Raw genomic sequence first — 12,555 nt, 5'->3', positions numbered from 1 at the left:
TTTTCAAAGCCAGCAGTGAAGAGTTAAGTCCTTCCACCACCTCCCTCTGGCCTCCTCTTTTGTCTCCCACTTCTGTTTTAAGCACCTTTTGGTTACATTGGGCTCACCTAGACAATCAGGATACTCTCCTTATTACAAGCTCAGCTGATTAGCAGCTGGTCGAAAAATGGGAAACCTTCATGCCCCTTTTCCATATAAGGTAACACAGTTACAGATTCCAAATTTTAGAACATGGACATCCTTTAAACGAGCATCTTATTGCCCACCACACTTTGGTACTGGTTGCTGTCTGAATCTCTGCCAATTAGGTGTAAGGGAAAGAATGTTGATGGGAGAAAACTAATGAAACCAAAGCAAGTCACCATTTTTGGAGACTAACAAACTTTCATGACACTGTGCTATGTTTTGCTTTCAAGTATATTTATTCCTATGATGCCAGTTTTCAGTCTTAAAGATGTTAAAGCCGAACATAGAAAAATAAAATAAACCAAATGTTTCTCTAAGAGAAGAGATTGTTAGTAAGTTGAGAATATTTTGTTCTTCTTTGTTCTTCTGAGCCCAAAGCACAGTGCTTGTAGTTAAAAGCAAATGTTTGTTTAGTGGAGAGGAGAGAAAGAGAGAGGGATAATATAAAGAATAATATATTTTATATACACACATATTCTGGAAAGCACAGGAGAGGATATGGGTTAAGACAATACTTTAAAATAAAAGATCTGTGGAAATAGAAAAAGATTTAACTCAACGCCCATATTATATTATCTAATTCCAAAGGTCTCTCAAAAAACAGCCAAATGAAGTAGGATTTCTATGTTTGTCTTCTAATTTTAACACAGGAAGAAAATGCATCCTTTTCTCCCTTTAGAAAATGCAAAATACCAGCAAAGTAAATTGCAAAATGATAACTTTAAATTCAGAGGGTGAATTTTTACAGTTACACTGAATTACAGCCCCTGCGGTCTCAGTAATGGAAATGCTGATGGACCCTGAAACAGCAGCCAGGCCCAGGGGCTCCGCTTCCCTCTCTTCCTGGATGTCCCCTACCTGCCTCATCGCTACTCCTGTTTCCACCACCAAGAGAGAACTGAGCTATTTTTTGACCAGCTTTTGATTTCTGTACTCAAAGAAAATCCTGCTTTATATAAAAAACTCATAAAAATATTATTATATATTTGCCAAAAGCCATGGTGTCTTTGATTGGCATGTCTGTCCTGGAACATGTTGTCTGACATCGCCTACTTTGTATAACTCCAGACACTCCCAATTAGGGATTTTGAAGGGCAAAAACAGAAGCAAAACGCTGCCAACTCTTTTACCGGAGTCCATTGCTAGGAATTCTGAAGAATGGCAAAGGTGGTGGAGGACACATGGGGAGGTGGGAGGTGTCTTGGTATACATCGTCTCTGAATGTTACCAGAGCTTCCTTCCTCTTTAGAAAGAGCTACAACTGTCCTGGTCCCCTGGGATCACACTCTGGGTTTATATTCTGCTGAAGTCTTTGGAGAATTTTAAAGGAAGTGAATGCTTTCTGGAAATTTCTCTTCTATGTGCAGAATGGACGACTCTTGCTGACCTGGGAGGAGATAAAGGCCCTCACAGGTTCTCATCTAGCAAGACCACGGTGTCTACAGCTTTGCAGAACACTGTCATTCAGTTTGCCCACAGAAGTAGGTGGGCACTTAGGGGGTTACTTTGTGCACCTGTAACTCTGCACAGAGGCCTCAGATTGAACTGCAAAACCAAACAAGCAAGGTATTCTAGTTGCCCAATACTCTTGAAATCTGCATAGCTCATCTTAGGAACCTTAGGAAAGATGCAAAACATGCCTCTTTCGATCCGATCTTATGCCTTTCAGCAGCATTCTTCCCCCATGTGCTCTCAGGGTAGTACCATCCCTACCGTCCACATCCCACCCAACTCCACACCCTTCCCACCAGCCTTCCCTGCTTGGAATGTATCTCTCTGTATCCCATGCCCTGAAGTCTCAATTTCCAGGTGAAACTTTGTTTTAACAGATGCACCCTGAAAATAAACAATTAACAATAAAACAGTAAATAAATATCAACTCAGAAAAAATATACTTGATACTGGGCATGGTGTTGTACACCTGTAATCCCAGTAATTTGGAGGCTGAGACAGAAAGATCATGGGTTCAAGACCAGTCTTGACAATTTAGAGGGACCCTCAGCAACCCAGTGATACCCTGTTTCAAAATAAAAAGGGCTGGGGATGTAGCTTAGAAGCAGAATGCCCCTGGGTTCAATTTTCAGTAAAAAAGTAAAAAAAAAAAATGTGTTTGAGAAAAGGAAAATGAGTTAAATATCTCTTAAATCAAACCACATAGGTAGTTTATTAGGCAGGACTACATATTTTTCCTTCTATATCTTTAATTTATTAAATAAATATTAACCACTGGTAGTAAGTAGCAAAGGATAGATAAAGATGTTGAGAAAAGAAAGAGCTGTTGCCTTTATGGAGTTTATATAAGGTAGATAATAAATAGACCTAAGTAAAATCAACTTGAGGCACAGATATGTAAACAGAGTATTACAGGATTTCTAGGAAGCAAATGCCATTTCCTCCTAAGAAATATGACAGCTGCATATATGTAGGGTCAATTTCTGAACAATAGACATACATTTGTCATACATTTTTAACTGTCCATACTGGTTGCACAGAAACCCCAGCTAGATTTTATTCTTCTTCAAATGGTATTAATAGCCAATGGAAGAAAAAAAAATCATAGCTAAGGTGTGGTGGTGGCGCACACTTGTTATCCCAGTACTTGGAAGGCTGAGACAGGAGGATCACAGATTCTTAGCCAGCCTCAGCTACTTAGTGAGGTCCTCTGCAACTCAGTGAGACCCTGTTTCAAAACAAAGAATAAAAAATAGGGCTAGGAGGTGTAGCTCAGAGGTAGAATGCCCCTGGGTTTAATCCTCAGTACTGAAATAAAAAAATAATAATAATCTTATAAGGGAGGAAAAGCAATTACAAGGTTATAAAAAATATCCAAGATGATTTTTTCCTTCCTAGCTGTCACTTATTTCAAAAACAAAAGAAAATCTACAACCTGAAAAAAAAGCATAGAGTTGGATGCTGATTTGATTTTGTAGATTAAAAATGCTGTTAAGTGCATGGAAATCCTTTATACTTATGTACCAGGAGCAGTCTGAACAGGGCAGGGCATCAAAAGATTAGTTCCCTAGTTCTGCTTATCTATATGTTGCTAGGAAAAAAACTTTAAATATTCATCAAAAGTGCATTTGGAAATATTTACTGGCAGAGGAATAGCATCCCAGGAGTTTGGATACTTCATTGTCACCATTTCAGAAATCTCACCTGCCTGGCAGATTGCTTTGCTTAAAGTGAAGAAAAAAAAAAGTATTGGTATCTATTTTAAGCATCATATCCTTAATTTCTTAATCTTCTGTTCCCAAGTTCTATAATAAATCCATTCAAAGCTGTACATATGCATTAAGAACCATACAAAAGTCACCTTTTCTTTTCTCCCCAAAACATGAAAGTCTTTTTATTCTGTATTTAAAGACCTTTTTAAACAAGTTATCTAAGCCAAGTTGCTGATGCACATATCATGAAACAGTAGGTCCCAGTAACTGTTATAATATCTGGTACAGTTATTTCTCCCATCATCATTTCATGAAAAGTGGTGCTTGGGTCCGAATCCAGGTATCTTTCCAGAATTTATAGCTTGAATTGTACCCCCCCCACCATGAGGAAATTAGGAAGGGTATCTTTGGGAGATGATTAGAGCCCTCCTAAATAGTATCAGTGCTCTTCCAGAAGAAAGCCCAGAAAGACTCCGTGCCTTCCTGAATAGTATCAGTGCCCTTACTGACTCCCTGCCTCTCCCACCATGTGAAGACACAATGAGACGGCACCATCTGTGAGACAAAAACCAGGCTCTTACCAGACACTAGATCTTCTGGCTCCTTGGCGTTGGACTTCCTGGCCTCCAGAAGTATGAGAAATATGTTTCTATTGTTTCTAAGCCAATTTATGGTATTTTCTTATAACAGTTGGAATGGAGTGAGACAAATTGTTTCTGAACAGGGACAGGGCCAATTCTAGGAAAAGGGAACTTGACATTCAGAGGCTCTTTCTCCTATCTAATCAGCTTGGTTATCACCAAATCCCCTAATAGTTTTTAATAGTGGCTTCTAGGGATTCATTAGGAAATGCCTTAAGACTGATAAAGATTTCAAGATATATTCCAAGAAGACATTCTGAATCCACACGCTCTGTCCCATGCCCAACTCAGGGTATATCAGCAATGGTCTCCAGTAGGTTCTGAGATGTAGGTGTTTGCCCAGAGTTATTGATCGTGGTAGAAAAGCCAGTGTCTGGATCACTGAACTTCAAAAGACATGTTCTCTCTCTCTCCCTCTCTCTCTCTCTCTCTCTCTCTCTCTCTCTCTCTCTCTCTCTCTCTCTTTTTCTCTCTCAAAAAAAAGTATTGGCAATAAGACACTAAGAGAGACAAGAATATATAAATGCTTACCTATATCTGTATTTTAGAACATGTGTCTGTCAGAAATTCAGAGGTGGATTAAAAAAAAAGAAATGGCTTCTTTATGAAATAAAAAGCTTGTGCTGACATAATGCATGTCCTCCAAAGGTTCTTGGGGTTAAAGCATATGCACCATCAAAGCAAGTCTCTCAGTGCCATTGGTATGAATAAGTCATAAACACATGTGTCCAACTGGAAATCACAAAGATGCTGGTTAGGAATCAGAGATCTAAGGCCCTTCGTGGCCTGCCTTGTGCTTTGTCTTATCAATTCTTCTACTCCTGCAACTTACCCCTTTCCTCATAGCCCTGTCCATCAAACTTCTCTCCTCCTTTCAGGCTTAGCTCAAAGATGATACCTACAAATGCTTTTCTAACCGGTGGCTTGCTTTGTGAGAGGTTTGATTGGATTGAGAACACCTCAGGTCACGCTACCCTCTGCCCGCTCAAGGACCCTTCTGAGAAGCCTTGCACCAGGTTTCTGCCAGCACTGCAGACATACGGGGTTTCCTCAACATCCTCTTCTCACAGTTCCTCCACGCATTTGCCTGGGCCACTGTGAGTCCTCCCAAGTCTGGCTGCAGCCAGCTCCTCCAGCTTCCAAACTCATCATTCTGATATTGTGTCTTCCTCCAACACCAACCCTGCAGGTGTCAGAATTCCTAGGTCTGTCCACTTCATCATTCTTCATATCCAACCTCAAGACCAAGCATTGCACCTCCATTCTTCCCAGGGCTCTGGATTTCCTCAAAATGTCTACCTTTTCCATCTGTACAACTTGTGTTGCATCCTGATCCTGAGTAAGGTAGGCCATGGCTCTCTGTCCCTGCCCTGAGCTGCTGGCATTGGCAAGCAAACCCAGGAGCCAGGGCCAACTGGCTTCTATTACAAATGCATACCTGAGTCCCAGCCAGTAGGTCACAGGTTGCCTTCCTGCCTGGGAGAAAGGAAATGCTCTATAGGGCCATACTGCCTTCTCTGAGAAGGGGCTCCGGGTTCACAGCTCCTTTAGGCTCGCTCATCTCCTCCCCACTCCCTGACCTATACTCCTCTGAGGGTTACAGCTCTCAGTTCCCCTCTGAAGGACACCAGCAGGAGCTCTTTCTAAAGAAGCCTGGAGGGAAGAGAGAGCTCAAGGGTGTGAACAGTACTCATCCACCCAACAGGCTCCCTAAGCTGAGGGGCAGAACTACACAGTGCAGCAGCTCTTGAGGTTCAATCCTGGGCCCGTATGCTGCTCATTTGCCATATGACATTTGAGCAATTGGCTTCTCTATGCCTTGATTATCTCATCTGGAAAATGGGGAGAGTCATTCACCATGTTGCTGTAAGAATTGAAGCTGTTATGGTACCAATGGAAAGTGAGCAATAAATACTAATTATGTTTAACAATGGAGAGGACCACTTCAGAAAAGCTGTGTCTCTCTCAGTGAGGATCTACCTCCACTCTCTACCCTCTCTCCCAGAATCTTTAGTTGCACATTTAAACACCTTCCCATGTAAGATTCCCACACTCCCTCCTGTCCGAGGACAGATGGTCTCTATATCATCTTTACATCAGTAAGTCTTGTGTTCATTGCTAAATGGGAGGCAAGAGCTTGCCTTAGACTCTTCCTTCATCCCCCAAATGACCATGACCATCCATCATAAATATTTCTTTTTTTGGGGGGGGGGTACAGGGGTTCCTGGAAGCCCTTCTACCTCCCGGCTACACTCCCAGACCTATTTTTATTTGGAAACAGGGTCTCTTAAGCCAGCGCGGCTGGCTTCAAACCTGCGTGATCCTCCTGTCTCTGCCTCCCAAGCACGGGGATTACAAGCATATGCCACCACGCCCGGCCATCATAAATATTTCTTATTCAGACTTTAGATTGATTTTGGTATTTCAGTTAATAAAATTGACCTAAGTGGCCTGAGCTACTCATTTCTCACACCTAAAGCCCAATTGCCTACAAGCACCAGGGGTCCAAAGTCAAAGCGTCTGTCCCTTAGGTTTTAAGGATTCATCTGGGGTTGTTCCCAAGCCAGGTCACACTCCACTTCAAATCAGGGAGCAGCCAATATTCACTTACTTGTCTTTATTCAATCTTTAAGGAGATTAATCCAGAAGATTTAATTCAGTAGTAAATCCCTTGGGGGGCAGCCCTCCAAGGGATGATAACTCAACAGGTGTGGAATAGAGCTCAGGTATCTAGATTTTTATCAAATATCCAGGTGATACAGATGAAAGTGGTACTCTCTTTGGAGGACACAGGGATGAGTAGAATCCTTGCCTGTTTCTTCCAGGATCTAGCACAATGTATGGTACATGTGTGTTGGTCTGATGTGAAAGCAGCCAGGGCTAAACCAGTGTGGAATTCAACTAAAGCGGGAGCATTAGAGACATGAGCAGAGATTGGACTGGTCCTGTGTTCTCTCTGCGCTGTTCTTTTTTCTGTTCAGATCCTTTTTCAGCCTCACTTTGCACTTCATTTACAACTAGTTCTGGGAGCATCCAGCTCCTGTATGTCACCATCTTGGCCCCTGCAGGTGTACATGAGCACATGGCTCTGCCTTCCACCCCCCACACCAGCTTCAAAAATAGGCTCAGGTGACTGCAGACTACAAGCAATCTGGAGGAGAGAGAAGAAACTTGGGCCACCTTCCAAGATAAAACCGTGCTCAGCCCTCCTCTCTGCTTCTTTTTTGGCTTTACAGAAACTAGTGGCTTTGGGAAGATTGAGGCTGTGGCTGTGGGTATTTGTAATGTCTGATATGGAATGAGATGATTAGATGGTCAGGGAATAAAGCCAATGCAAATGTTGTGGGCTGGAAAGTAATGCTTAAGGAGCTTTGAAATCTATTACAAGGCCGGTTCCCCTGGTGTCCTGACTTCCGCCTGCCCCTTATCCCCACCTCTATCCAGAAGACAAAGCAGAGGCAGGAAAAAGCAGCTTCCAGACAATGCAGCTCTTGGTGGCTCAGCGGGAGGCAATTAGGGTTGAATGAAACCCAGCTTCAAGAAACAGGCTGGCTGGATCCTCGCACAGTCCTTTACCACCAGTGTTCATCTAGACTCGACTGCCTTCTTCCTAAACAAGGACCATAGAAGGCAGTAGACTAAGGGCATTTACATATTTGACACCTTAAATAAACTGATGATCCAAGTCCTTTGCCTTCTCCATCCTCAAAGCACAATATCATCTAAAGCTAACCTTTATGCACTGCAGAATTCCCGAATCCATTAAATGAGAACAATTTTGATAGCCTCCATTTTACAGATATTGACGTGTAGAGAACTAATAAACAAGAGTAAGCAGCTCGAAGTGATAAATTATTATAAATTTGCACAATCATCTCAAGAATGATGGTGTTCTGCTGTCTTCTTCATTATTAATGAACAAGAAAACCTTATTTAAAATAGACGATGGTGAGTAGCAGGAAGATAAATATTTCACATTTACATTCAAGACCTTCTCTCTACAAAGAGAAATTTCATCTTATAAATATCTCATGTTATTTATTCAATTACTTCATTGTTTACTGTTCTTTCCCACCTGAATTTATATGGGGATAAATGCCCAGGTTGTTTTCTCCTTTATACTTGAAACCCTGGGTCATTCTTGCATTTTTACTAAATAATCATCTAACACTTCTTTTGTGGGTTTGTTTTTTGTCTCAGATTTTAATATCTGAAAATGAGCAACTGTTTACCTTTTAAAAAGTGATGGCTCACTACTCATACAACTCAAGTCCCAAGGTGTGAGACAGCATAGAACTCGCACAGATAATGACATTTTTGGCTGTGCCAATTTCAGCCAGCTCTGACAGTCACTGCCCTCCCAACCCCAGGATTAACACAAGGGCAGTGGGTAGAAATTTCATCATCACCTAAACTCAGCAAACATTCTGTCTTAATGGAATGCATCAAATACTACCATAGCTAGCCACATGTTCATTAGCTAATCTAAACACTTGTCTTAATCTGCTAAGACAAAATGTCTTCTACTGAATGGCCTATAAACAACAGAAATTTATTGCTCACTGTTCTGGAGGCTGGGTCATCCAAGACCAAGGTGCAGGCAGACACCGAGTGTGGTGAAGACTCGTTCTCTACCTCATCTGTGGTCCCTTACTGCTGCATGGTCACGAGGCAGAAGGGTAAGATTGTCCCTCAGGCCTCTTTTACTAGGACACTGACCCCATTCAGGAGGGCAGAGCCAGAGCAAACATTCAGGCCGTCGCATCACTCTTGAAGCAAGTTCTAAATGAGGTGAGAGCATAATGCCTCGTATACAAATTGCACTTTCCAGTTTAAGAAATGTTTTAACATTTCTCATTTGATCCCCACATTAATCCAACCATTAGACCATTTTATAGATGAAGATGCTGAGCAAAGGCAAGAGGTCACTTCACTGCTTTTCAGAAAAGCACAAAACTATTCCAAATGAGAACTGGGAGATTTTTGTAACTGCCCCACTGCAAGCAGCATTCATAATGACAAGGAAATGAAGAGAAGATAGAACATTGAACGCTGACAGATCTGAATCTCAGCTCTGGTTCTACCACTTATTAACTACCTGACCTTGGGTAAGGTGCCTAATACCCTGAATCTCAAAGTTTTCAACTATGAAAACAGACCCACCTCTCCAGGCCATTATGATGGTTTAATAAAATAAGGCAAGCAATAGGCCTTGCTTTGATGCTTGTCATTCATAACCACTCAGGAAAAAAAAAATGCTTTATGATAAAACTGCACAGCGCCACCTACTCTTCCTAATTATTGTCCCTCACAAACACCCAAACCAAATAACAAACGAAGAAAAACTCCATACATGTGCCAAGGGAGACAAAAACATGTGCCTTCACAATCAATAACACTTTACCAGCCGGGCGTGGTGGCGCATGCTTGTAATCCCCGCGCTTGGGAGGCAGAAACAGGAGGATCGCGCAGGTTCGAAGCCAGCCCCGCGAGCTGGCTTAAGAGACCCTGTTTCCAAATAAAAATGTAAAAATAGGTCTGGGAGTGTAGCCCAGAGGTAGAAGGGCTTCCAGGAACCCCAGTACCACCAAAAAAAAAAAACAAAACCACTTTACCTATATCTTTGGAACAATTAGGTCTCTGTTGCAAGGGGCTTACAGAAGGAAATCCTTCTTGGAAAAGATACAAAAGCTTAGAGAAAACCCTCCTTCTGCAGCAATTTCCTTTGCCATCTTTGACCTATGCACAGAAGCCTTCTGATTCCCCTTTACCATTGATTAGTGGCAGTTTTCACAGGTGCTTTACAAGTCTTTAAGGCACAATGTCCTGAGAATACCCACAGAACCATGATGCTTGGCTCATCTTGTCTCCACATTTCAGTAACCCAGCCTGAGAAACAGTCCTTCTCTGCCAGAGGAACTGCTTCTTGCACTTGGGCAGCCCGTGTTCCAGGCTTCCTTCCTCCCTGACTGTCCCTGCCCAGATGCCAAGCAAATGGAACTCCTTCAGGGAGGGCTTGCATGGAATCCAATTCAAAGACATATAATTGGCAGTTTTTTCATCTTTCAAAGGCCTTTTCAATCGTCGTGATGCTGCTGTCAGACTTGCTTTGATTCTCCCGGAGCGTTGCCTCACCTCCGAGACTGTTGCTAGGATATGGGGGATATCACAACTCCTGAATACACAGGCAGAAGGGAAAGATTTTCTTCTTCCTTACAAATGTCACTGCAATTCTTGCTCTGCTTTTCTTCAAGGCTGAACTGAGGATGAAGAATGGAATTATCAAGATGAAGAATTCAAAGTTAAAGTTAAAAAAAGAGAGAGAGCAATGCCTGATTGGGAACGGAGGTGGGAAAGGTCCTATGTGACAGAAAGCTTTATTTATGACAGTAGTTAGGTGACTGCTATGTGGATCATATCTGGAATAAGGAAGGGTGTGTGTGTGTGTGTGTGTGTGTGTGAGTGCGTGTGTGTATGTATTAACAAGCATTCACATCAAAGACGGGGAATATTAAAAAATCAGAGATTGAGCCAGGCATGGTGACACATGACTATAATCCCAGTTCTTGGAAGGCTAAGACAGGAGGATCACAGGTTCGAGGCCAGCCTTAGCAACTTAGCGAGGCTCCCAGCAATTTAGCAAGACCCAGTTTTAAAAGGAAAAAGAAAAAGGGTTGGGGTATAACTCAGAGGTAGAACATACCTGAGACCTGAGTTTAATCCCTAGTACCACACACACACACACACACACACACACACACACACACACACACAAACACACACACACATATCAAAGACTGAAATGTCTCCCTTCATTTCTGTCTAATGTCAAGACAGAAAAGAGGGCTCTAGAATTTATTAAATATTGAACTTGAGACTGTATACTAATATGATGTAAAGATAATATGTAAAAAAGTTAGCATGTTAAAGGACATTCCACTAGAGTATTTTTATTCATTTTTATTTATTTGTTTATTTTGTGGTACTGGGGATTGCAACCAGGGGCATTCTGCCTCCGAGCTATATCTCCAGCCCTATTTTTATTCTTTATTTTTGAAACAAGGTCTCCCTAGGTTGCAGAGGTCCTAACAAAACAGCTGAGGCTGGCTGCAAACTTGTGATCTTCCTATCTCAGCCTTCCAAGTAGTATGATTACAAGCATGCACCACCACACCCAGCTTTGTTTTGTTTTTTAAAAAAAACTAGGCTTCTGAGAGTCTCATTACATTGATAAAGCTGTCATGAAACCTGTGATCCTCCTGTCTCATCCTCCCAAGCACTGGGATTATAGTCATGCGCCATGACACTCAGCTCCACTAGTGTATTTCTAAACATATCCACAAAGTGTTTGATACTTTCCCTTCAACAGTGGAACCCAATTCTTCTTTCCTTACATGTAGAACATGTTTAGTGAATCACTTATGGCTAAAAGAATATGAGAGAGTGACAGCAACACTGTCATGAGGTTAGGAAGTCACCATGTGTGACCTCTTCTGATATTCTCTTTCATATCACCTACTCTGGAATAAGTCATGCCATGAGAACATGCGAGCAGCCCTGTGGAGAATCCTACAGGGGGAGAAACTGAGGATCCCTGAGAATAGTGCCTGGGAGCTAAAACCTCCAGCCAGCAGCCACGTGAGTAAGAATTTTGTAAGTGGAAGTACCAGGGGCTAGCAAGCCTTGAGGATGACAAATCCCAGCCAATATCTTGACTGCGCTCTCATGAAAGACCCAAGTCGAACATCTGACTAAACCCTTTCCATTTTGGTGTTAGGTTTGTTTTGCAGGATTAGATATCTAACACACCCACTTTCCTCCAGTAACATATTAATTCAATTAGCTAAGCACTCAAGAAATCAGGCCTAGGACAAAAGTATTTTAAAGATGGGGGAGGTGTCAGATATTTTATATCATTAATTCGGGTTGACAGAAGACAAATCAGGGTAGATTGCAATAGTAATTCTTGGGGCACTGGAACCAGCAGAGCCCAAGAGGAGTGCACAGGGACCTAGGATCTGCCGTCTTTCCCCCATGTTACCCATGTCTCATCATCACAGGCCTAGGCTACCTTCTGCTATCAAATGATGACACTAGACCGCATCCAGTAGAAGAGGAGAACCAGCACCGAATACCATGTAAACAGAAAATCAGAGGCAAGAAAAACAACCGCAGCCAGGAAAGGCCTGAATATTCCCAATTTGAGTCCCGTAAAATTAAGGACCAACAGTTCAAGGACCCCAAAATGCCATGAAGATTAGCAGGGACATGAACCCTGGGGATTTAAACAACCAGGGTAGTCAGCGTAACTAGAACTGGGCTCCTCCAGCGGCAGTTCCTACTCTTAGCTATAACCCCTTACCACAGGAGCTTTGGGGAAATGCAAATGACTTAGTCCCATCCCAGAACCTATGAAATCAGAGTTTTCGAAAGTGGGGCCCAGGGACACAGTTGAGAAATCAAACTTCTCAGAGTCAAAAAGACTAAGTCAGATGGTATTGGATTAGTTGTTTTGGTCATATGGATACCTTGCTGGCCCCAAATTCCATATCTGTAAGGAGAGA

The sequence above is a fragment of the Muscardinus avellanarius genome (assembly GCF_963383645.1).
Source record: "Muscardinus avellanarius genome assembly, chromosome: 2".
Taxonomy (NCBI): domain Eukaryota; kingdom Metazoa; phylum Chordata; class Mammalia; order Rodentia; family Gliridae; genus Muscardinus; species Muscardinus avellanarius.
Note: the sequence above shows the minus strand (reverse complement) of the source record.